Source organism: Schistocerca cancellata, chromosome 11, assembly GCF_023864275.1.
Source record: "Schistocerca cancellata isolate TAMUIC-IGC-003103 chromosome 11, iqSchCanc2.1, whole genome shotgun sequence".
Classification (NCBI taxonomy): domain Eukaryota; kingdom Metazoa; phylum Arthropoda; class Insecta; order Orthoptera; family Acrididae; genus Schistocerca; species Schistocerca cancellata.
The window spans coordinates 108,831,812-108,856,537 of NC_064636.1; positions in this window are offsets into that span (position 1 = coordinate 108,831,812).

A 24,726-nucleotide genomic window follows, 5' to 3' on the forward strand; every position below is an offset into this window, starting at 1 on the left:
AATGACTCTCATTTCACAGTATTTCCAATTCCTGGCCGAATTTCCTGTCTGATGTACACCGTACCGAGCCTACAATGCAGACTTCGTTCTGCCAAGAGTGAAACTCTGGGGGCTCAGTGACAATTCCAGACTGTGGTATTCCACAGGCCCCACGACTGCCCTGCAAGGTTGCATTACTGCTGATAGGGTCCATCATATGGTATGTTATTTGTTCTTCAATACTGATGCCGTATTCACTGATGACAGGCTCCCTGTTCACACAGCTCGCACCATCCGAGACTGGTTCTGTGAGTGCAAAGATAAATTGCCGTATCTCCTACAGTCACCAAAGCTGAACACTTAAGCCTTTCTGGTCTACTTTGGAGAGGAGGGTGTTTATTTTATTTGTTTATTTACATGTAGTTCCGTAGGACCAAATGAGGAGCAAAACTTCAAGATCACGGAACATGTCAGTAACGTGAAATCACAACATAAAAGTTATAACAGATAAAAATAAATGATTATGAACCCGAAAAAAGTCAGTCCATAAGTTTAAGTAAAACACGATCAACGGATACAATAAGAATCAGCTTAATGTTTCAAGGAACTTCTCAACAGAATAGAAGGAGCGACCCGTGAGGAAATTCTTCAGTTTTCGATTTGAAAGCGCGTGGATTACTGCTAAGGATTTTTGAATTTGAGCGCTAGCTTGTTGAAAATGGATGCAGCAGTATACTGCACACCTTTCTTCACAAGAGTTAAGGAAGTCGAATCCAAATGCAGGTTTGATTTCTGCAGAGTATTAACTGAGTGAAAGCTGCTTATTCTTGGGAATAATCTAATATTGTTAACAAGAAATGGACACTAAGGAATATACATATTAAGAGGCCAATGTCAAAATACCCAGACTCGTGAAAAGAGGTCGACAAGAGGTTCGAGAACTTACACCACTTATTGCCCGAATCGCCCGTTTCTGAGCCAAAAATATCCTTTTAGAATGGGAAGATTTACCCAAAATATAACACCATATGCCATAAGCGAATGAAAGTAAGCAAAGTAGACTAATTTTTTGTTGAACAATCACTCACTTCAGATATTGTTCAAATAGTAAAAATGGCAGCCTTAAGCCTTTGAACAAGATCCTGAACGTGGGCTTTCCACGACAGTTTACTATCTACCTGAACACCTAGAAATCTGAACTGTTCAGTTTCACTAATCATATGCCCATTCTGTGAAACTGAAAGTCAGGTTTTGTTGAATTGGGTGTTATAAACTGTAAAAACTGAGTCTTACTGTGATTTAGTGTTAGTTTATTTCTACAACCCATGAACTTAGGTCATGAACTGCACTATTGAAACTGGGTGAATGTTGCACACAACATCCTTTACTCACCAACCTAGTGTCATCAGCAAACAGAAATATTTTAGAGTTACCCGTAATACTAGAGGGTATATCATTTATATAAATAAGGAACAGGGAGTGTCCCCCAACACTGATCGCTGGGGCAACCCCCACTTGACTGTACCCTACTCAGACCCCACCCCACATCACAGCCATTCTCAACACTGTGGATAATGATATTTTGCTGTCTGTTGCTGAAGTAAGAGGTGAACCAATTGTGAGGTACTTCCCGTTTTCCGTAATGGTACAACATCTGGAGCAATATTTTGTGATCAACACAATCAAATTCCTTAGTTAAATCAAAAAATATGCCTAGTGTTTGAAACCTTCTGTTTAACCCCATCCAGTACCTAACAGAGTAAAGAGAATATAGCATTTTCAGTTGTTAAGCAACTTCTAAAGCCAGACTGTACAGTTACTAGCAAATCATGTCATATACAATAATCAATTATACTTACCTACACAGCTTTTTCAATAACTTTAGCAAAAATTGATGGCATAGAAATAGGTCTAAAATTATCTATATTACCCCTTCCTCCCTAAGTCGTTGTTGGACAACGTCAAAGGAAGAGATATTCTGCTTTCTCTTTGTAAACAGATCGATAGAGTCTTTAAAGGTTCGTGTAAAACGTATAGGCAGGTGACACATTAGGTGGGACCCGATGCCTGTAATACTTCCACAGTTATTAAAAAGTTGTTCAACGGCAAAACCAATAGTTCATCATTTATATAGATAAAAAGTAGTAAAATATAGGAAAGGAAGATTTGCGGCGTCAGAACAAAAAGTGATACATCGCTCAGCAACGAAGAAGGAGGTAAACAGCGGGCGTTACGTGGTGAAAACAAATCAACTGATAAAATAGTAAGTCTGTAATTAAGCATAAAGCCACGTAACGCTGCAACTGCATTTCATGGTTTTATTTAAATGGTTATTTTAGAATATAAGTTGCCACACTTCCACCATAAGAGTTCTTTTAAAAACATGTTGTACTTTCGATGGCAAATATTTTTAATGTGAGTGTTTGTACCATTTCCATCCCTCCTACAGAGTGCATAGTTTACGTGTTTGTGTGAGTTGTATAAATTTTTTGTTTAAAGTAACCTGGTGTGTTGCAGATTTGCACCAGTGTAGTCTTTCAGAGGTTGTTGTGAGCGGTCACGACTACGGCCGTGTCGAAAGGGAGCAGGCGAGCTTCTCAGCCCGAAGGCGCCTACTGTTAATATTGTTATTTGCCTCTAAATAAAATTGCGACTCAATATTTCGAGGGTGCTTTTCTGCTTATAACTTTAAATCTGTTTTGAAAAGCTTTTAGGAATAAAATTCACATTTGTTAAAAGTAATTTTCCATCAGTTACTTCCGGGCAACTACTTACACGCTCACCTAGTGTGATTAAACGTGTCAATGTTCTTGATGAATCGCCAGTAAATAAAGTAAATGCTTTAAGAAAAGATTTTGAAAGTAAAATTTACGTGATGGGAGAAGCGATCTGGGTGGTGGTGGTAAGCAGGAGGCTGGGGGAGGGAAGGAGGGGAAGGGATAGCAGGGTAGGAGTGGGGGCAAAGTGTGGGTTGTGGGAGCATACAGGCATGAAGTGGAGAGAAGATAGGGCAACTAGATGCACTTGGGAGGTTAGATGGAAGGTGGAACTGAGGGAGGGGGAAAGAAGTAGTGGAAAAGGAGAGAAGTAAGAAGTGTGTGGGTGCGTTGGTGTAGTCCTTGAAAGGGAACAGGGGAGGGGATAGGTGGGTAAAGGATAATAACTAATGAAGGCTGACACCAGAGTGTTACAGCAATGTGGGATGTATTGCAGAGAGTTCCCATCTACGCAATTTAGAAAAGCTGGTGTTGGTACTAAGGATCCAGATGGCAGAGGCTGTGAAGCAGTAACTGAAATGAAGAATGTCGTGTCAGGTAGCTGTTTCTTGGCCGTTTGTGTGGACAGACAGCTTGTCGATTGTCGTACCTACACAGGACGCTGCTCTTCGAAGTCTGACCTTGACAGCCAGAGACTGTGGTAATGTGTGAGTGAGATGCATTTCTGTGAGTGTGTGCGTGTGTTTATGTTGTCTGATTCGGATGAAGGCCATTTTGGCCAAAAGCTTGCTTGTTTCACAGTCTCGTTTGTCGTGCCTATCTGTGAGTCGGCACATCCGCCATACAGTGAGTAGCAATTTATCCTTTTTATAAAACTGTCAGCAAGTGTTTCCAGCAGACAAGATAGTTCAGATAGTCCACCTCCTGCAAAGGCCAACTGAAGACCTACTCGAACGAGAAGTAGCAGTTTCACAGTTAAAACAGTCGACAACAACTAGGACAGCAGTATGCCGACCCTATGCCCCTCGATACTGCATTTGATGATTCCTCTGGCAAATGATGACACGGTGGTCAGTCTGTCTCGATTTGCAAATCGGGGCCACAACATAGAGTTTTACTTTGCTCTGCTGCACTATGAGCCGTGGTAAAAAATTGCTGTTTTGAAGAGCGCGCTGCAGCGCGTAGCGTGAAGCAGTCGCCCTCGGTTTCTGGCGGTGGTGCCGCTGTGGCAATCGCAGCTTTGGTGTCTCCCTCTGGTGGGGAAGGGGAAAGGTTGCCTGTTCACGTGCATTTAAGGGGCGCTATGAGCTCACCAGTCGGTCAGTCTGGGTCAGTCTCTCGTTCCCAGCTTGCTAGTCTGTCTCTCGTCCGCATTTGTTAGGCAGTTGGTATCAACCTTTAAAGCCGGCAAAATGAGAGTCTTTCCACTCCGCTAGTAAGAGGACTTAGCGAGTGGTCGCCCGGTCGGGGCTCAGTTCCTGCATCTGAGTCTGCGCGTTAGGCTGCCTGTCTGCTCGAGTTTGCTCAGGCAATGGTCATTTGCGGTTGGATCGATCAGTTGGTCCATCTTGAGCATCGGCGTACGTGAGGTCGCCACGTGAGTCCAGTGGGCCGCGGCGTACAGCGAGGGGTAGTGGCTTCGCAGTCGACACGAGAGCAACAGGAGTAAACCCGTGACATCGGTCTGGCCGCTGCAAGCTGCGACGCCGTGAGACGGGAGATTGGCACGCCTTCCTGCGTCCGTTGAAGCAGCTGGCAGCGGACGGTTCGGGACAGCGATTTGGGGGTGCTGCGCCAGGTCTTCTCGAGAAATTGCAGTTTATTAGAACTTAAGTGATTGGTGATATCTTGTCTGATTTACACTTGTGAGGTCACTAGCCGTTTGCTTTGGGTTTGTCCCACTATTCTTCTCCGTTTGCCCACCCGTGGGAAGGTGGTTGTTTATAAATTGGGTGGTCCGTTTCTCCCTTGTGGAGTAGGGGCGGGTTAGAGCAACCTACGGTTCGAGTTGTTCGGTAATCTCCCTATCAATCTACTGTATGTTAGTAGCTGCCTCTGTCATGTTTGTCAGATTTGGTGTGTTAACAAATTTATTACTTGGAGTGCAACAGCCTAATACTGAAATGTGTTTTGATCTTTGGAAACTTTGATATTATTGCCTATGATCTTGAGAGGGGGTATCTGTGTACTGTAGAGCATCTTAACTATTGTTTGGCCAACCTTGTATAATTTTATATAAGACTGTATTTCATGGGCTTTTATTCAAATGATCATTTTAGTGTATAAAGTTGCCACCCTTTCACCGTAAGACTTTTCTTAGAAGTTAAAATCAAGTTGCACCTTCGGTGGCAAGGTTAATATTTTAATTGCCAGTGTTTTGTACCATTTCCATCCCTCCTACGGGGGTGCATAGTTTGTGTGCTTGTGTAAATTGTTAAAACTCTTATTTTAAAGTTATCTGGTGTGTTGCAGATTTGCACCATTGTAGTCTTTCAGAGGCTGTTGTGAGCGGTCGTAACTATGGCCGTGTCTAAAGGGAGCGGCAAGGTTCTCTGCCCAAAAGCTCATACAGTCAAAACTTGTTTCTCTCTGCCTCTGAATAAATTGTAACTTTGATACTTAGAGAGTGCTTTCTGATTATAATTTTAAATCTGTTTCTTTTAAAAAATGCTTTTAGGCACTATTAAAGTGAATAAAATTCTCAGGAATTTGGTTATAATTTCATCAGTTACTCTCTGGCAAATACTTCCATGCTTACATAGTATGATTAAATATGTTAATGTTCTTGATGAATCGCTAGTAAATAAAATATATTCTTAAGAATATTCTTTGAAAATAAATCACGGTTCATACTAGATGTAACTTATACTTACAGTAATGAATATAAATGCAAAATATGTAAAATGTGTGGTTAGATGTAAGAGAGGCTGTGATGGCCCTAATCTACCCAGATGAAATAACTCAATAAATATTGGGTTGGTGAATGAGGCTCCCATAAGCTTAATAAACAAAACAGATACACATGTCAGAGACTTTAGTCATCAATAATATAGTCTCCTTCGCTATGTACGACAGTCTGCTAACACTGGGGTAACTTTTTGATTCTGCAACTCATAAAGTGCTTTTTAGGTGAAAAACTCGTTATGCCACCGTAAGATTCAAATGGCTCTGAGCACTATGGGACTTAACATCTATGGTCATCAGTCCCCTAGAACTTAGAACTACTTAAACCTAACTAACCTAAGGACATCACATAATACCCAGTCATCACGAGGCGGAGAAAATCCCTGACCCCGCCGGGAATCGAACCCGGGAACCCGGGCGTGGGAAGCGAGAATGCTACCGCACGACCACGTGCTGCGGACGCCACCGTAAGAGCGCATTTTCATCTACAAAGAAGTTCCTTGAAGGTTGTTTGACAGAGAGCTGAAAAGGTGAAAATCTGAGATCAGGTGAATAAGGTGGGTGTGGAATGACTTTCCAACCCAAATTCTGTATAGTGTCTTCTGTAGTTTAGCAGAATGTGGGTGGGCGCTAGCGTGGAGCAGCGTCACTTCACACAGTCTTGCTGGTCACTGTTCTCGGATTTCATCTGCAAGACGTCTCAGCTGTCGATAATAAATGTCAGCAGCGACGGTTACACCCCGGGGAAGCAAACTGCAGTACACCACTACGTCACTGTTCCACCAGGTGCATAGAATTATCTTTTGTGGGGGCACACAGGTCTTTGTCTGGGGAGTTGCTGTTTCCTTTCTTTTCCTCGTGTTAGCGACACCATTTCTAGTCATCAATAACACTACAGGATAAGAATTGTCAGTGCTGTTCAAAAGGAAATCCATGTCGAGCAAGCTGAGATGCACATATGACCACCCACTGATTTTTGTGAGTTTGGCTTAGAGCGTGAAGTATCCATACAAACAATTTTTGAACCTTCCCCACTCCATGCAAATGTTGCGTGATAGTGGAATGATCACTGTTCATCACATTTGCCAGTTCTCGCATACACTGGCATAGCTCATTGTGGATAACACATTTAAACAATCATCAAACCTCAAAAGTCTTGCTGAAGGTAGAGAGTCACTAATGTCAAAAACGATCCTCCTTAAAATGCAAAAACCATTTTCTTGCTGTGCTCTATGAAATATCATTATCCCCATACGTAGTGCAAAGTTTCTGCCTGCCTTTGCTGCTGTTATCTCCCCACTGAACTCAACAAGAATAATATGTCAGAAAAGTTCCGATTTCTCCCCTTGTGACTCCACTTTCTAGGTTCCACAGCCCCACTCACTATCTCCAAATGACAAAATGACAATATGAAAACTCAAACAGTAACAATGAACCACAAATAAAAAATAGCAATTGATAAATAAAACCGTATCAACTGGAATACTAACATGCTAAACAAAACCCTTATGAGCTGATACACTAACCTATACATCACTTAACAACTGCTAAGGAACAGAGACATTGTTGGACAGTAATAATCACAGGCAATAATGGATGACGTGAACCACAGCAGATATGTAACAGACGTGGACTAGCATATTTTTAGTGAAACATGGTGCAGATTTCACAACATGGACAAGCAGGGTAACAGTAACACTCACGTTTGACACAGGTCAGGCTCCCAACATAAAGGTGAGACCCCTCCTTTGTTAGTAATTAATGAAAGTAAAATTGAGGCACAAAGGAATTAAATATATACTAAGATGGTATCTGTTTTTTTCAGACATGTCCGAAAGAACAGATACCATCGATGACCATGCAACTTGTTAGAATGAAATTACAATGAAATGAACACCCTTAGCTGCTTACAGGCATTGACATACGTCATCTTAGTATATACAGGGTGTTTCAAAAATGACCGGTATATTTGAAACGGCAATAAAAACTAAACGAGCAGCGATAGAAATACACCGTTTGTTGCAATATGCTTGGGACAACAGTACATTTTGAGGCGGCCAAACTTTCGAAATTACAGTAGTTACAATTTTCAACAACAGATGGCGCTGCAAGTGATGTGAAAGATATAGAAGACAACGCAGTCTGTGGGTGCGCCATTCTGTACGTCGTCTTTCTGCTGTAAGCGTGTGCTGTTCACAACGTGCAAGTGTGATGTACACAACATGGTTTATTCCTTAGAACAGAGGATTTTTGTGGTGTTGGAATCCCACCGCCTAGAACACAGTGTTGTTGCAACAAGACGAAGTTTTCAACGGAGGTTTAATGTAGCCAAAGGACCGAAAAGCGATACAATAAAGGATCTGTTTGAAAAATTTCAACGGACTGGGAACGTGATGGATGAACGTGCTGGAAAGGTAGGGCAACCGCGTACGGCAACCACAGAGGGCAACGCGCAGCTAGTGCAGCAGGTGATCCGACAGCGGCCTCGGGTTTCTGTTCGCCGTGTTGCAGCTGCGGTCCAAATGACGCCAACATCCACGTATCGTCTCATGCGCCAGAGTTTACACCTCTATCCATACAAAATTCAAACGCGGCAACCCCTCAGCGCCGCTACCATTGCTGCACGAGAGACATTCGCTAACGATATAGTGCACAGGATTGATGACGGCGATATGCATGTGGGCAGCATTTGGTTTACTGACAAAGCTTATTTTTACCTGGACGGCTTCGTCAATAAACAGAACTGGCGCATATGGGGAACCGAAAAGCCCCATGTTGCAGTCCCATCGTCCCTGCATCCTCAAAAAGTACTGGTCTGGGCCGCCATTTCTTACAAAGGAATCATTGGCCCATTTTTCAGATCCGAAACGATTACTGCATCACGCTATCTGGACATTCTTCGTGAATTTGTGTCGGTACAAACTGCCTTAGACGACACTGCGAACACCTCGTGGTTTATGCAAGATGGTGCCCGGCCACATCGCACGGCCGACGTCTTTAATTTCCTGAATGAATATTTCGATGATCGTGTGATTGCTTTGGGCTATCCGAAACATACAGGAGGTGGCGTGGATTGGCCTCCCTATTCGCCAGACATGAACCCCTGTGACTTCGTTCTGTGGGGACACTTGAAAGACCAGGTGTACCGCCAGAATCCAGAAACAATTGAACAGCTGAAGCAGTACATCTCATCTGCATGTGAAGCGATTCCGCCAGACACGTTGTCAAAGGTTTCGGGTAATTTCATTCAGAGACTACGCCATATTATTGCTACGCATGGTGGATATGTGGAAAATATCGTACTATAGAGTTTCCCAGACCGCAGCGCCATCTGTTGTTGAAAATTGTAACTACTGTAATTTCGAAAGTTTGTCTGCTGGAAAATGTACTGTTGTCCCAAGCATATTGCAACAAACGGTGTATTTCTATCGCTGCTCGTTTAGTTTTTATTGCCGTTTCAAACATACCGGTCATTTTTGAAACACCCTGTATATAGTTAAGGCTCACTGGCCACTTGACCATATTCTTCTTCCGTGCAAATGCACAAACAGTGCCCGAACTGAGTACCGTATTTACTCGAATCTAAGCCGCACTTTTTTTCCGGTTTTTGTAATCCAAAAAACCGCCTGTGGCTTAGAATCGAGTGCAAATCAAGCGGAAGTTCTGAAAAATGTTGGTAGGTGCCGCCACAACTAACTTCTGCCGTCGAATATATGTAGCGCTACACAGACATGCTCTGTAGGCACAAAGATAAATACTGGCGCCAAAACCTATGCGTCAGTAAATAAATTAAAAAAAAAAGATGGAAGACGAGCTTTTTTTTCTCCGCCCCGAGTTTCGACCACTGCATTTTCATACATTATCCAGCGAAGTAAATACAAATTCCGTATTGTTCATCTTCGAATGTATTAGAATTTCAATGTACTACGAAAATCCGACTGGCAAGACTGTTTGGGATGTTTTTCAATATGGCCAACTCTACGTTCTGAATTTTTTCCTACCTGTGAGAAGAGATGGTTGCTAATAGTAACCTGATGAAATGTGAATCACAAGCAGTATTCTCTTCACCATTCACCATAAGAATAATACGAATATAAACATTTTGCCATGTGTTCTTCCATGTTTGTTGCTATCTCATTTAAATCCTGTCTGCCTAATAAACTACGAAACTAGAGTGAGACAACAGCAAACGCGGAAGAATACACTTATCGTGTCATGTTTATATTCGTATTATTCTTAGCCTAATAGTGATACAGTCAGAAATGAACCACGGCAACTGACTAGATTTTTAAATCTAAGATGACTCTAATTTCTGTGCAGAATTTGATGTACTAAAGAAGCGGCCGCAAAGATTTTCAAACGGAGAAAAATTTTCGCCTAACTCTCATTCAAAACATGTTCTATCATACGCAGCCTATTACTTGGTTCTTGTTGATCATTCTCAAAGAAAGCAGCAGTGTAAGTAAACAACAAATCGCAGTCTCTTGGCATTGCTTCGCTAATTAGACGATTCGCCTCTTTTTAGCTGTAAGCGGCGGTAGCGCGCACAAAAACAAGCCATGCCGCGAACGGCGACAGGCCGTAAACAAGCACTATCAGAATGCGACAAACAATGCATGACACAGTACAGTGATGCATTTTCAGCTTAGAGTGACGTAAACACCTATAACAGAGAAAACGGCACTTATCAGATCAAACAAAATAAGCAATCGATTCAAACCAGACGAAGCATGTGAAAAAGGAAGGGTACCCGTATAAATACGGACGGAGCGCCTGATGCATAGTAATGGCTACCTGGTACTACTGTACTACTGTAGCTGTATCGTCATTCATTCGACCTGAATTGTGTCTCAGATTACAATGGACCAACTTTGTTTCGATTTGGAGGTGTGGCCTAAAACTTTTCTCTCCCCTTGAATTTCGAGTCTCAAATTTCAGGTGCGGCTTAGATTCGGGAAATCTTTTTTTCCTTTGTTTCGAGTCTCATTTTTCAGGTGCGGCTTAGATTCGAGTGCGGCTTAGATTCGGGTAAATACGGTAATGAGTATAATGGGCGGGGGCACTACGAATGTAGTGCGGGACAGTACATTGAGAATGTGGGTTTCGCGGGAGGCGTGCCAGAGATACATCCCTGCAGTCACACTATCCTCTGTGTCCTCGGTGGCTCAGATGGATAGAGCATCTACCATGTCAGCAGGAGATCCCGGGTTCGAGTCCCGGTCGGGGCACACATTTTCATCTGTCTCCGTTGACGTATGTCAATGCCCGTAAGCAGCTAAAGGTGTTCATTTCATTGTAATTTCAAAGGAATTAAAGATGTTAGCTCCCAGTGGGCACAGATTTATACCAATGGGAAAAATTGAAAATTTATACCAGAGCAGATTTCGAACTCAGATTTCTCACTTACTAGGTAGACACACTTATCACTATGCTGTCTGGACCTGCAGGGAAATTCTGAACTAATCCACACACAACTTACGCTTAACTCCACTTTTCAAACGTTCCTGTACAAAGGAAAATTCAAGAGAATTGCCCCAGTTTGATCCTCATACTACTGGAAAGATAAATGAAATAATTATTAGTGTTGAGACACAGTTGAAATTGTTTAAACTGAATAAAGCTCCAGGCCCCGAAACAATCCCTATTAGATTTTATACTGAATTTGTGGCCTCGATAGCTAACTGGTCATTGCGATGGAATGCCTTGCACAGGAGCCCGGGTTCGATTACTGGCTGGGTTGGAGAGTTTCTCCACTCAGGAACGGGCTGTTGTGTTGTCTTCATCATCATCATCATATCATCCCCATCGACACAGGTTAGCACACTGGACTCGCATTCGGGAGGACGACGGTTCAATCCCGTCTCCGGCCATCCTGAATTAGGTTTTCTGTGATTTCCCTAAATCGTTTCAGGCAAATGCCGGGATGGTTCCTTTGAAAGGGCACGGCCGATTTCCTTCCCAATCCTTCCCTAACCCGAGCTTGCGCTCCGTCTCTAATGACCTCGTTGTCGACAGGACATTAAAACACTAACCACCACCACCCATCGACACACAAGTCACCGAAGTGTTGTCAACTCAAAAGACTTGCACCAGGCGACAGATCCACCTGATGGGAGGCCCTAGCCACACAACATTTCATTTCACTTCGTGGCTAAGTTAGTCCCTCTTCTATCAATCATCTATCATCAATCCCTTGAACAAAAAAGTACGCCCAGTTCTTTGGAAAAAGCACAGGTCACAGCAGAAGTGATCCACAAAACTCCCGTCCAATAGGCAAAGAGTTTGGGCAGAGATGTCAGTCGGGACGGAAGTACAGAGGCAAAGATGTGTTGAAAGACAGGTGAGGTATGAGCGGCGGCAGATTGAAATTAGAAATTAGCGGAGATTGAGGCCTGGCGGATAGCGAGAAGAGAGGATATGCTGAAGGGCAAGTTCCCATCTCCGGAGTTCTGACAGGTTAGTGTTAGTGGGAAGTATCCAGATAACCCGGACGGTGTAACACTGTGCCAAGATGTGCTGGCCGTGCACCAAGGCATGTTTAGCCACAGGGTGATCCTCATTACCAACAAACACTGTCTGCCTGTGTCCATTCATGCGAATGGACAGTTTGTTGCTGGTCATTCCCACATAGAACGCTTCACAGTGTAGGCAGGTCAGTTGGTAAATCACGTGGGTGCTTTCACACGTGGCTCTGCCTTTGATCGTGTACACCTTCCGGGTTACAGGACTGGAATAGGTGGTGGTGGGAGGGTGCATGGGACAGGTTTTACACCGGGGGCAGTTACAGGGGTAGGAGCCAGAGGATAGGGAAGGTGGTTTGGGGATTTCATAGGGATGAACTAAGAGGTTACGAAGGTTAGGTGGACGGCGGAAAGACACTCTTGGTGGAGTGGGGAGGATTTCATGAAGGATGGATCTCATTTCAGGGCAGGATTTGAGGAAGTCGTATCCCTGCTGGAGAGCCACATTTAGAATCTGATCCAGTCCCAGAAAGTATCCTGTCACAAGTGGGGTACTTTTGGGGTTCTTCTGTGGAAGGTTCCGGGTTTGAGGAGATGAGGAAGTGGCTCTGGTTATTTGCTTCTGTGCCAGGTCGGGAGGGTAGTTACGGGATGCAAAAGCTGTTTTCAGGTTGTTGGTGTAATGGTTCAAGGATTCCGGACTGGAGCAGATTCGTTTGCCATGAAGACCTAGGCTGTAGGGAAGGGATCGTTTGATGTGGAATGGGTGGCAGCTGTCATAATGGAGGTACTGTTGCTTGTTGGTGGGTGGGTTTGATGTGGACGGATGTGTGAAGCTGGCCATTGGACAGGTGGACGTTGACCTCAATATATATATATATATATAATAGAGGGAAACATTCCACGTGGGAAAAATATATTTAAAAAGAAAGATGATGAGACTTACCAAACAAAAGCGCTGGCAGGTCAATAGACACACAAACAAACACAAACATACACACAAAATTCTAGCTTTCGCAACCAACGGTTGCCTCGTCAAGAAAGAGGGAAGAATATATACCTAAAAACAAAGATGATGTGACTTACCAAATGAAAGTGCTGGCAGGTCGACAGACACACAAACGAACACAAACATACACACAAAATTCAAGCTTTCGCAACAAACTGTTGCCTCATCAGGAAAGAGGGAAGGAGAGGGAAAGACGAAAGGATGTGGGTTTTAAGGGAGAGGGTAAGGAGTCATTCCAGTCCCGGGAGCGGAAAGACTTACCTTATGGGGAAAAAAGGACAGGTATACACTCGCACACACACACATATCCATCCACACATATACAGACACAAGCAGACATATTTAAAGAGAAAGAGTTTGGGCAGAGATGTCATCATCTTTGTTTATATATATATATATATATATATATATATATATATATATATATATATATATATATATCCTTCGTGGAATGTTTCCTTCTATTATAACCATATCATATATATATATATATATATATATATATATAATAGAGGGAAACATTCCACGTGGGAAAAATATATGTCTGCTTGTGTCTGTGTATGTGTGGATGGATATGTGTGTGTGTGCGAGTGTATACCTGTCCTTTTTTCCCCCTAAGGTAAGTCTTTCCGCTCCCGGGATTGGAATGACTCCTTACCCTCTCCCTTAAAACCCATATCCTTTTGTCTTTCCTTCTCCTTCCCTCTTTCCTGACGAGGCAACCGTTGGTTGCGAAAGCTAGAATTTTGTGTGTATGTTTGTGTGTCTATCGACCTGCCAGTGCTTTTGTTTGGTAAGTCTCATCATCTTTCTTATTATATATATATATATATATATATATATATATATATATATATATATATATATATAAATATAATAGAGGGAAACGTTCCACGTGGGAAAAATATATATATATATATATATATATATATATATATATATATATATATATATATATACTTAAAAACAAAGATGGTGTGACTTACCAAATGAAAGTGCTGGCAGGTCAACAGACACACAAACGAACACAAACATACACACAAAATTCAAGCTTTCGCAACAAACTGTTGCCTCATCAGGAAAGAGGGAAGGAGAGGGAAAGACGAAAGGATGTGGGTTTTAAGGGAGAGGGTAAGGAGTCATTCCAGTCCCGGGAGCGGAAAGACTTACCTTAGGGGGAAAAAAGGACGGGTATACACTTGCACACACACACATATCCATCCACACATATACAGACACAAGCAGACATATGTCTGCTTTCTGTTTTTGCATAGATTTGTCTGTTTTGATGACAACTTATGATTATTTTGAATAGATAATTTGCTACAACTGCTAAATATTTGGAGAACAGCATTTCTGCAATAATTACCTGTACACGTACAACTTTATTCTTTACCAGTTTCAGTTTTTGCAACCACAATCATCAATGGAAGACTGAACAAAACAGATAAACATGTAGAACACAAATGAGGAAAATGAAAAATATAAAAACTGTACTCATGTATAACAAAATCACACACAGTATCTACAAAGCGTAACATGGGATGGATCAAAAACGCTTGTACAAGATACATGAGTATACAAAATACAACGATGTCTCACAGTCATATGTAAAATAGACATAATTTAGCCAGTGTCCTATATCACACAGACAAGCTGCATAAGGATTATTGGCAGTTTCCATACAATTTCATTGCTAAGATTCTGTTTGTATAATTAGGTGACAGAATTGATGTAACTGGGTGTAACTTGTACAACTGATACAATTTTATATAATTCGGTATACATCTGCATACAGTTTCATTGGTATGTTGGTCTGTATGATTAGCTGGAATGTAAATGATATAGATTTAACTTATATCAGTCATACCAAATGTTTATGTCATACATAGCCTGAGGTCGAAGTTTTGTGTCATCCATAGCCCGAGGTCACAGTTTTATGCCACCTGCAGCCGAAGGTCTAAGTTTTGTTACATTTGTATTTTATTAAGTTTTATTACATTCCTATTTTATTACTGACTTGTAATACATATAATTCCCTGATATGATCACACTGTCCCTAGCAATTGATTTTGTGGTACAAAAACTTTTTTATTCAATTACTCTGTTGCATAGTGGTTCAGTTATGGATTTAATGGCATCCTGATGGTAAAAATTACAGCCATTATGTATTACATTTGTTGCTTGCACCTTGTTGGTTAGCAGAATAATACTTGTTATTATATTTTAAATATGGCATTACATCATTGCCTTACTTGGATGACAAGCTGATTGCCTGTAACTACTATCTACAATTGTCTTTTATGTAATGCTACTATTATATAAAAATGTGTATTTAACAAGACATGATTTTTATCATTTAAAAGTTATTTGGTTGCCATGTTTCACGACACAGTTTCATCTACACTTCTTCTCTTTATGCTATACACAGCAGGAATTGATGATATACTGAACAGAATCCTAAAACTCTGTATCCAAAATATAATTGACTCCCTTACTCACTTATGCAACTGTTCCCTAGAGTGATCTTTCCAGATCAACTAAAAACATCAAAAGTCATCCCTATTTTCAAAGCTGGTGACAAAGATGAAGTAATAAACTATCGTCCCATTACATTAACATCCTGTTTCTCAAAAGTAATAGAAAAAATTATGTGTAGTAAGTTGTTAAAGTTTATAAACAAAAATAGTATGCTATCTAATACTCAACATGGCTTTAGAAGCAAGAAATCAACGGAGACAGCAATCTATGAATGCATATCTACTGTATTAAAAACAATAGATGAAAAACAACAAACAACAGGTATATTTTTGGTCCTAACCAAAGCCTTTGATATGGTAAACCACAAAACCCTATTGAAGAAGCTAGAGCACTATGGAATTTGGGGGTTGGCAAATGATTGGATTCATTCATTTCTCAACTACCGTAAACAAAAAGTATCTATCAGACATATAGATGATAAAGCACGAATAATCACAGAATATGTATCATCAGAAAGCCCATTCACTTACGGGGTACTGCAAGGGTCGGTAATGGGACCCCTACTTTTCTTGTTATGTATCAATGATTTGGATATACATATTGATTCCTACAAAGTAATACTGTTTGCTGATGACACAACAATACTGGTAAAAGCAGCAAAAAATGAAGATGTACAAGAAGAAGTAAACACAGTTACAAAACATCTAAGTAATTGGACAGCAGAAAATCAGTTGATAATAAACTACAACAAAACAGTAGCCTTAAGTTTCCATAACCACCAAAACACCACATTGATATATCCAGAAATAAAAATCAATCAACACCCTATTGTAAATGATGAGGCTACAAAATTTCTCGGCATCTGGATACAAAGAGACTTAAAATGGGACAAACACATAGAACAAATTAATGCCAAGCTGAGCACGGGCTGTTATCTTCTTAGGGTTCTCAAACGATGCATAAATGAACAGGCACTATTGTGTGCCTATTATGCGTACTTCAATGCTCATCTCAAGTATGGACTCATATTCTGGGGAAATTCCCCAGCAGCTCAAGGGACTTTCAGAATACAAAAAAGAGCCATTAGGATTATGACAGGGAGTGGTGCTCGACAGTCCTGCAAACCAATATTTAAAGCACTGAATATACTACCTGTACCGTGTATGTTTATTGTTGACACACTAATGTACGTAAAAAAGTATATGATTGGAAATGATGATAATACTTTAAAAAACAAAGATATACATGATTATAATACTCAAATAAAATATAACTTGCATGTACCCACAGCCAGTACCAGTTTGTATCAGAAAGGTACATGCTATCAGGGTATTAAACTCTATAATAGACTATCAAATAGTATAAAATGCTTACAAAATATTAGTGCTTTTCAAAGCTCTGTCAGAGAATATCTACAGTACCACAGTTTCTACTCAGTAAAGGAATACTTGGACTAGAATAACTGTTAAGAACTAAAGCTACTGTAATTTGTAACATTGTATCATTGTAAGAACTACAACTACTGAAATTGGTAGCATGTTGAAAAATGATTATTTAAATATGTATCATTTTGAAGTTAGTAATAAGTCCAATATCATCCTGTACACTGTACTACACATGATCTTATAGTAACAACTAGTTGCCAGCACTGAACTAGCCTTGTATCAATTGCACCCTCTGACTTCTTCTAACGACTATGTTAAAGCTCTTCATATGTATCTACTCCCTGATATTAAACTCTTTAATGATCTTACATTACATCTGCCTTTGATGACACCCACCTATTAACTATAACATGTGTTTGTGATTTATGACAATGGCTACATTACATGTATTTTGCATGCCATTGTTTGACATTGTTGTATTTGATGTGAGAATGAGTCTCGTACGAGTTGTATGGATTTTTTATCCATCTGAAGTACTGCTTTGTAAGTATGATTCTGTGATTTTGATGCACGTAAGTGCCGAGTCTTTCAGAATAAATATTGATTTTTTAAGGCTTCATAAGATTCATTACTTTCAGCTCAGAGTTATAAATAATTCGTTAAATGAAGGAGCAACTCAAACAGTTATGTTTGTATACCTATGCAGATGTGCATGCACTGTTTTCTGTGTCTTCCATTTGAACACACCAATAGCATAGATGACAACTAGTAAACAGGAAGCTGTATGTTTTTATAGTTGGCAAGGGCTAAATCTGCTATTACTGTGCAATGTGCCTTTCATATTAAGTTCTGTGGCAATCCTCCAAGTGATGGTATGATGGTAAGTCATTTATTATCCGCAATTTAGTTATCTTTTTTTTATTTTTGTAGTACTGTCGTTTTACGTTGATGACACATGCTTCGTTTATTTGTTGTTACATCTTTGCAATTTTCAAGCTGCTAGGTTAGTTTAGTTATCATTGCCGTGCTGTTAATGATGGCTGCTCCGCTGTGTATGTGCACCACAGGAGATCAACGTTTAGTGATCTGTTTTTTGTGGTCAGAAGGCATATCAGGGGCCAAAATTCATTGAAGACTTTCGGTATAGTACGGGAACTGTGTTTTGCCACAACAAAGTGTCTACGAATGGATTGAAAAATTCCAAAATGGTAACACAAGTGTTATGCATGATGAGGGAGCCGGACGACCGTTTACCGCCACAGATGAAGAAACCATTGAGTGTTCACTTGAACTGATTCTCTTAGGCAGACAATTAACTATTGACGAAATGGCACATCATCTGCAAATTAGTCACAGTTCTGCCTATGAAATCATCCACAACAGACTTGGGTTTCACACAGTTTGTGCAAGATGGGTCCCAAAACAGCTCACACAGTTTCATAAACAAACGTACTTGGACATCTGCAAAAAACATTTGGATCGCTATGGTAATGAAGGGGACAACTTCTTAGACAGGATCATTACTGGTGACGAAACATGGATCAATCATTATGAATCAGAGAGTAAATGGCAGAGTATGGAATGGAAACATCCAAATTTGTCGTGCAAGAAAAAGTTCAATGCCCAACAGTCCGCAGGAAAACTGATGTTTACGGTTTTTTGGGACGCATAAGGTCCAGTACTGGAACATTAGGGGGAAAGGGGCACAAAAATAAACAGTGTACGTTACAATGAGATGCTTACTGCCAGGCTAAAGCCTGCATTTCAAAGAAAATGTCGAGGATTGCTGTCAAAAGGTGTTGTGTTGTTGCACAACAATGCCCATCCACATACAGCTGCCCACACTGCTGAAACGCCCCAGAAACTCAAATTTGAAGTACTGGATCATCCTTCATACAGTCCCGATCTTGCCCCTTCTGACTATCACTTGTTTGGTACACTCAAACAGGCATTAAGGGGCTATCGATTTGCCTCGGACGAAGCAGTGGAACAAGCGGTTCATTCCTGGCTTGCAGCTCATCCGAGAACTTTCTTTTATGAGGGAATCAGAAAGCTTGTACAACGATGGGCCAAGTGCGCTGAAACGCAAGGGCACTATGTTGAAAAATGATGTTCTTGTAAGTTTCCTATTTGATTACAATAAAATTTTATAACTACTTTGCAGATAATAGTTGACTCACCCTCGTAGCATTCGCAGATGGTCTGACATCTGTCTGAAGACACCGGCTGTCTTTGCAAAGATAAAAATGTGGGGCGACCAAGTTTGATCGAAGAACATGTCGAACAATTGAAAGAGTCTTCCAAGTGTAGCCCCAAGAAATCAGTTTGGAAGGCTAGTTGTGAATTAGCAGTTCCAGTGATGACTGTGTGACTATGTCCTTATCATTTGCAGTTGTTACAAGCTCTTAGGTGTACAGACTATGCTTTACATGCCAACTCTGCAAGCATAATGTTGCTGCATGATGAAGATTTTCTGGATTACGTCATCTTCAGTTACAAATCAACATTATAACTGCTTTTAGACTCCCTAAATTGATTGTTTTTTGTGCTATAATCTGGCAGAGCGTTTATAGGCCTTTTTTTGCACTGAAGCAACTATAATTGGTTTTTCTTAACTTGATACACTACAACTGTGACTCTTTCCTCAACTGGAAGTATCTGAACAACATAACTTTATTTGGCAGCAAGACAGTGTGCTCCTTCACCAGAATAGCTCGGTACATGACTCAAACAGTGTCGTACTTGACCACTGGATTGGCCACACGGGACTAAATGGCATAGATCATTTCGCACGGCCTCCACGTTTATCCAATCTGACTCTGTGCAATTTTTACCTCTGAGGGTCCATAAAGAATCATGCTACCAGATGACCTACCCGACTCCAGAAACTGGACTGGAGCAGATATTACAACAATTATTCCAGACATGCTGATCGAGGTTTGGGAAGAACTCGCATATCGAATCGAAGTGTGCCGTTTGGCGAATGGTGCTCACAGTGAATGCTTGTAAGTAAAACAGTTTGAGTTGCTCTTTCATCTATGTGTTATTTATAATTTAAGTCGAATTTTATAAGCACTACAAAGTCTTATAATCACATTATTAATTTTGAAACATGCAATAAAATTCTCATATTTTTTGTTCCTCTAGTTTGTGTATGTATTCCTGTTTCAGTTGTTAGCTTTTTGGTGATGATGGCTCTGTTGATTTGGTCTTCAGTCCTGAGACTGGTTTGATGCAGCTCTCCATGCTACTCTATCCTGTGCAAGCTTCTTCACCTCCCAGTACCTACTGCAACCTACATCCTTCTGAATCTGCTTAGTGTATTCATCTCTTGGTCTCCCCCTACGATTTTTACTCCCCACGCTGCCTTCCAATACTAAATTGGTGATCCCTTGATGCCTCAGAACATGTCCTACCAACCGGTCCCTTCTTCTAGTCAAGTTGTGCCACAAGCTCATCTTCTCCCCAATTCTATTCAGTACCTCCTCATTAGTTATGTGATCTACCCATCTAATCTTCAGCATTCTTCTGTAGCACCACATTTCGAAAGCTTCTCTTCTCTTCTTGTCTAAACTATTTATTGTCCACGTTTCACTTCCATACATGGCTACAGTCCATACAAATACTTTCAGAGAAGACTTCCCAACACTTAAATCTATACTCGATGATAACAAATTTCTCTTCTTCAGAAGAGCTTTCCTTGCCATTGCCAGTCTACATTTTATATCCTCTCTACTTCAACCATCATCAGTTATTTTGCTCCCCAAATAGCAAAACTCCTTTACTACTTTAAGTTTCTCATTTCCTAACCTAATTCCCTCAGCATCACCCAACTTAATTCGACTACATTCCATTATCCTCGTTTTGCTTTTGTTGATGTTCATCTTATATCCTCCTCTCAAGACACTGTCCATTCTGTTCGACTGCTTTTCCAGGTTCTTTGCTGTCTCTGACAGAATTACAATGTCACTGGCAAAACTTAAATTTTTTTATTTCTTCTCCCTGGATTTTAGTTCCTACTCCAGATTTCTCTTTTGTTTCCTTTCCTGCAAGCTCAATATACAGATTGAATAACATTGGGGATAGGCTACATCCCTGTCTCACTCCCTTCCCAACCACTGCATCCCTTTCATGCCCCTCAACTCTTATAACTGCAATCTGGTTTCTGTAGAAATGGTAAATAGACTTTCGCTCCCTGTATTTCACTCCTACCGCCTACAGAATTTGAAAAAGAGTATTCCAGTCAACATTGTCAAAAGCTTTCTCTAAGTCTACAAATGCTAGAAACGTAGGTTTGCCTTTCCTTAATCTATCTCCTAAGATAAGTCATAGGGTCACTATTGCCTCACTTGTTTCAACATTTCTATGGAATCCAAACTGAGCTTCCCAGAGGTCAACTTGTACCAGTTTTTCCATTCATCTTTAAAGAATTCGTGTTAGTATTTTGCAGCTGTGGCTTATTAAACTGACTGTTCAGTAATTTTCACATCTTTCAACACCTGCTTTCTTTGGGATTGGAATTATTATATTTTTCTTGAAGTCAGAGGGTATTTCGCCTGTCTCATACATCTTGCTCACCAGATGGCAGAGCTCTGTCAGAGCTGGCTCTCCCAAGGCTGTCAGTAGTTCTAATGGAATGTTGTCTACTCCCGGGGCCTTGTTTCGACTTGGGTCTTTCAGTGGCCAATATGTGACAGTTAATGAAGCCTTTACGTCTATAGCTATACTTCACAAGCCATTGTATGGAGTGTGGCAGAAGATACTTTATGTAGCACTATTTTTTCCATACCTGTTCAGTTTCATTTGCAATTGGTGCACAGGAAGAATGACTATAGATAAGACTTTGTGTGCACTCAGATCTCTCCAACTGTACGGTAAGTCTTTCACGAGATATACATAAGAGGAAGCATTACGTTAATTGACTCCTCTGTGCACTTACCGTCTCACAATTATAAAAGTAAACCATACTGTGATGTGTAACGACTCTCTTCTAGTGTCTTCCACTTGTGTTGGATGAGCACGTGTGTGATGCATTCGCACTTACTAATGAAACCCGTGGGCAAAACATCATCAACATCAACATTTTCTTTGGGCCTTTGTCCCACTTCAACGTGGGATCGGCTGTGTTACTACAGATTTGACAATGTTAGTATAGGAGTGTGTTTGGATGCCCTTCCTGTGGCCACCCCATACCCCCAGGGACGGAAGCCATGAAATAGTGCGAACGTTTTTCAAATGTTTGCGAGTCGTTTAATTGAGGCGGGACTTGGGGACCATCCCGGTATTTACCTAGCAGTATGTGGAAAAGCGCCTAAACCGCCTAATAACCACACCAGCCTTCATCGTTAATCCGCCAGACGGATTCGATCTCTACCCGAGTCCAGGAAGCAGCGCATTAGCGCTCACATCCTAGAGTTTTATGTATCATCCAGCAAGCATCTCATAGAGATTCTGACATTAACTGCTAGGTCATTTATACATGGGAAAAAAATTAGTACACCCTTTTACAGGTTTCCTGCTTACTCAAGATTTACTATTACAACAGTGCATATGAAGTACGTGAAATGATCTCATTTATAGGTCAACATCACATGCGGTTCTGAGGTAGCGGTTATTGACCCGTGCTGCAACACCCACATTAGTAGATGAGCTAGCCTCCACAGACAGCAATGCAGGCACTGTTTCCGGCATCCAGTCAATAGTACAGATGGCGAATACTATCCTGGGACAAGTTACACCACAGCTGCTTGACTTTTTCACGTAGCTCTGTAAGAGTTGACGAGTTGTACGAGTCACTTGTTGTCCCGTCTTATCCGACACGTGCTCAACTGGAGACAAGTTCAGAGATCGTGCTAACCAGGGAAGTTCCCCACATCCTGCAGAGAACTCCTGTTGCAAGAGCAGGAAAAGAAAGCATCTAACAACATTCTGCACATACCGAGTGCTGGTTAGTGTCCGTCCAGAAACACCAAAGGTGTGGTGTGCGTACTGTAAGACCTTCGGTACACACACCATCAGATTATTTGACTTGTCGCTCTAACGAAGTAGGCAAGTGTCAGCAATATGTCTCGTGGTCTTATCGTGGCATGTTTATCTTCTGCAGTCAGGTCAGACGATAGAAAGGGCACTTGCACGCTTAGAGTAGCAGATTGACGGTGACCAACTTTAAACAGAACTTGATTAATTTTCACACACATTTATTAAAATAATAACAAGTATAAAAATTACTTAACTTAGTTCTGGATGCTATTTACAATTGACAGTCTGAAGTTCCTTTGGTATTGGTATGTTAATCTTATTCTCACATACATCTCTGATACTTGACAAAAGTGTCTACACATTTATCTTCATGGCTATGTACAGGAATATGGTAATGTTATTAGGCACAGACTGAAACTTGACTACAGATTAATGCAGACTGACTAATCGGAGGTCTGTACACTCGTTATAATACCTCGTGTGTTCATGTATCACTGCGAGAGTGTGATCCGTGAGGAGAAAAGACATTAGCAGCAATCTCATTGGCTGTGTTACATATTAATGTGTGGACCGGTGGGAGCAGAATTTGGTCCGTCTCTAAGGCAGCACCATCTCGTAGTGCGGAGACGAACGAGCGCTGCGCCTGCGCTGTTGTGCTTAGCGGGGTGCGCTCTAGTGGGAAAGTAGTTGTGTACGAGCTGACTACGTGGAACTATGTACACAACAAAAGCTGAACAAGAGTTGTAGCTCATTGCACCCCAGACTGTAAGGCAGTGTGTTTTGGATGAATATACTCCATGAGACAGGAATCACCAGGTCTATGTCGTACGCTCAAGCGACCACCACTTGCTGGCAGGCAGAATCTGCTTTCATCACCAAAGACCACGGCATGCCGTTCCATCTTCCGAGTGATCGTCTGATGGTACCAGTCGAGTCGCGCACATCAATGCTGTGGCGTGATTGGAAGACGGGCTAAATGCTTGTGTGCCCAGAGTCCCACTGCTAATAACCGCTTCACAAGCCCTCTTATCTGTGCTGTGGAAGCTGTATGATCTGACACTGCAACACTTAAGATACAACGATCCTGGCAGACTTCTGTGCTGCGTGGATATCCAGAACCTCGTCTACGGGTGTGAGAATGTTTGTGTGACCACTGATACTAGCACTGTTGCACAATTGGTGCAGCACATCCAATTTATGAGGCAATTCTCCAAAAGGACCATCCTGCCAATCGGAAGCCCACAATTTGACTCCTTACGAACTTGCTCAGCTGGCTGTAGGAGGCAGGAGGGCGTCTCTGTGACGTGGTTGCCTGCTTGCTTTACATGTTTGCATCACACTGAGCTTTCTGGCTGTGAGCATTCTCTGCTAAAGGGTGGACACAGATGGTGCTCTGCTAGCTATTCCACTATGCTATCTGTTGGTAGACAACAATGAAACTACGAGGGTCGACTGAAAAATAATGTATCCACCTTCGTAACTCTTCAGCAGTTGGCAGCATCGGTATACGACAGGTACTGGCTTCAAATAACTTACGGGTTTGCTGCCGGGTGACCACCAATATTTCAACAGGAGCACACCCTGCCATTCTCGACGCACTGTCTGGGGTCCAATGAGCTACAACTCTTGTTCACCTTTGGTGTTTCTGGAGGGACACCGACCAGCACTCGGTATGTGCAGAATGTTGTTAGAGCCGTTCTCTTCCTGCTCTTGCAACAGGAAGGTGTCGTGCCTCGAGAACGGCAGGGTGTGCTCCTGTCGAAATATCGGCGGTGGTCGACGACGTCACTCGGCAGCAAACCTGTAAGTTA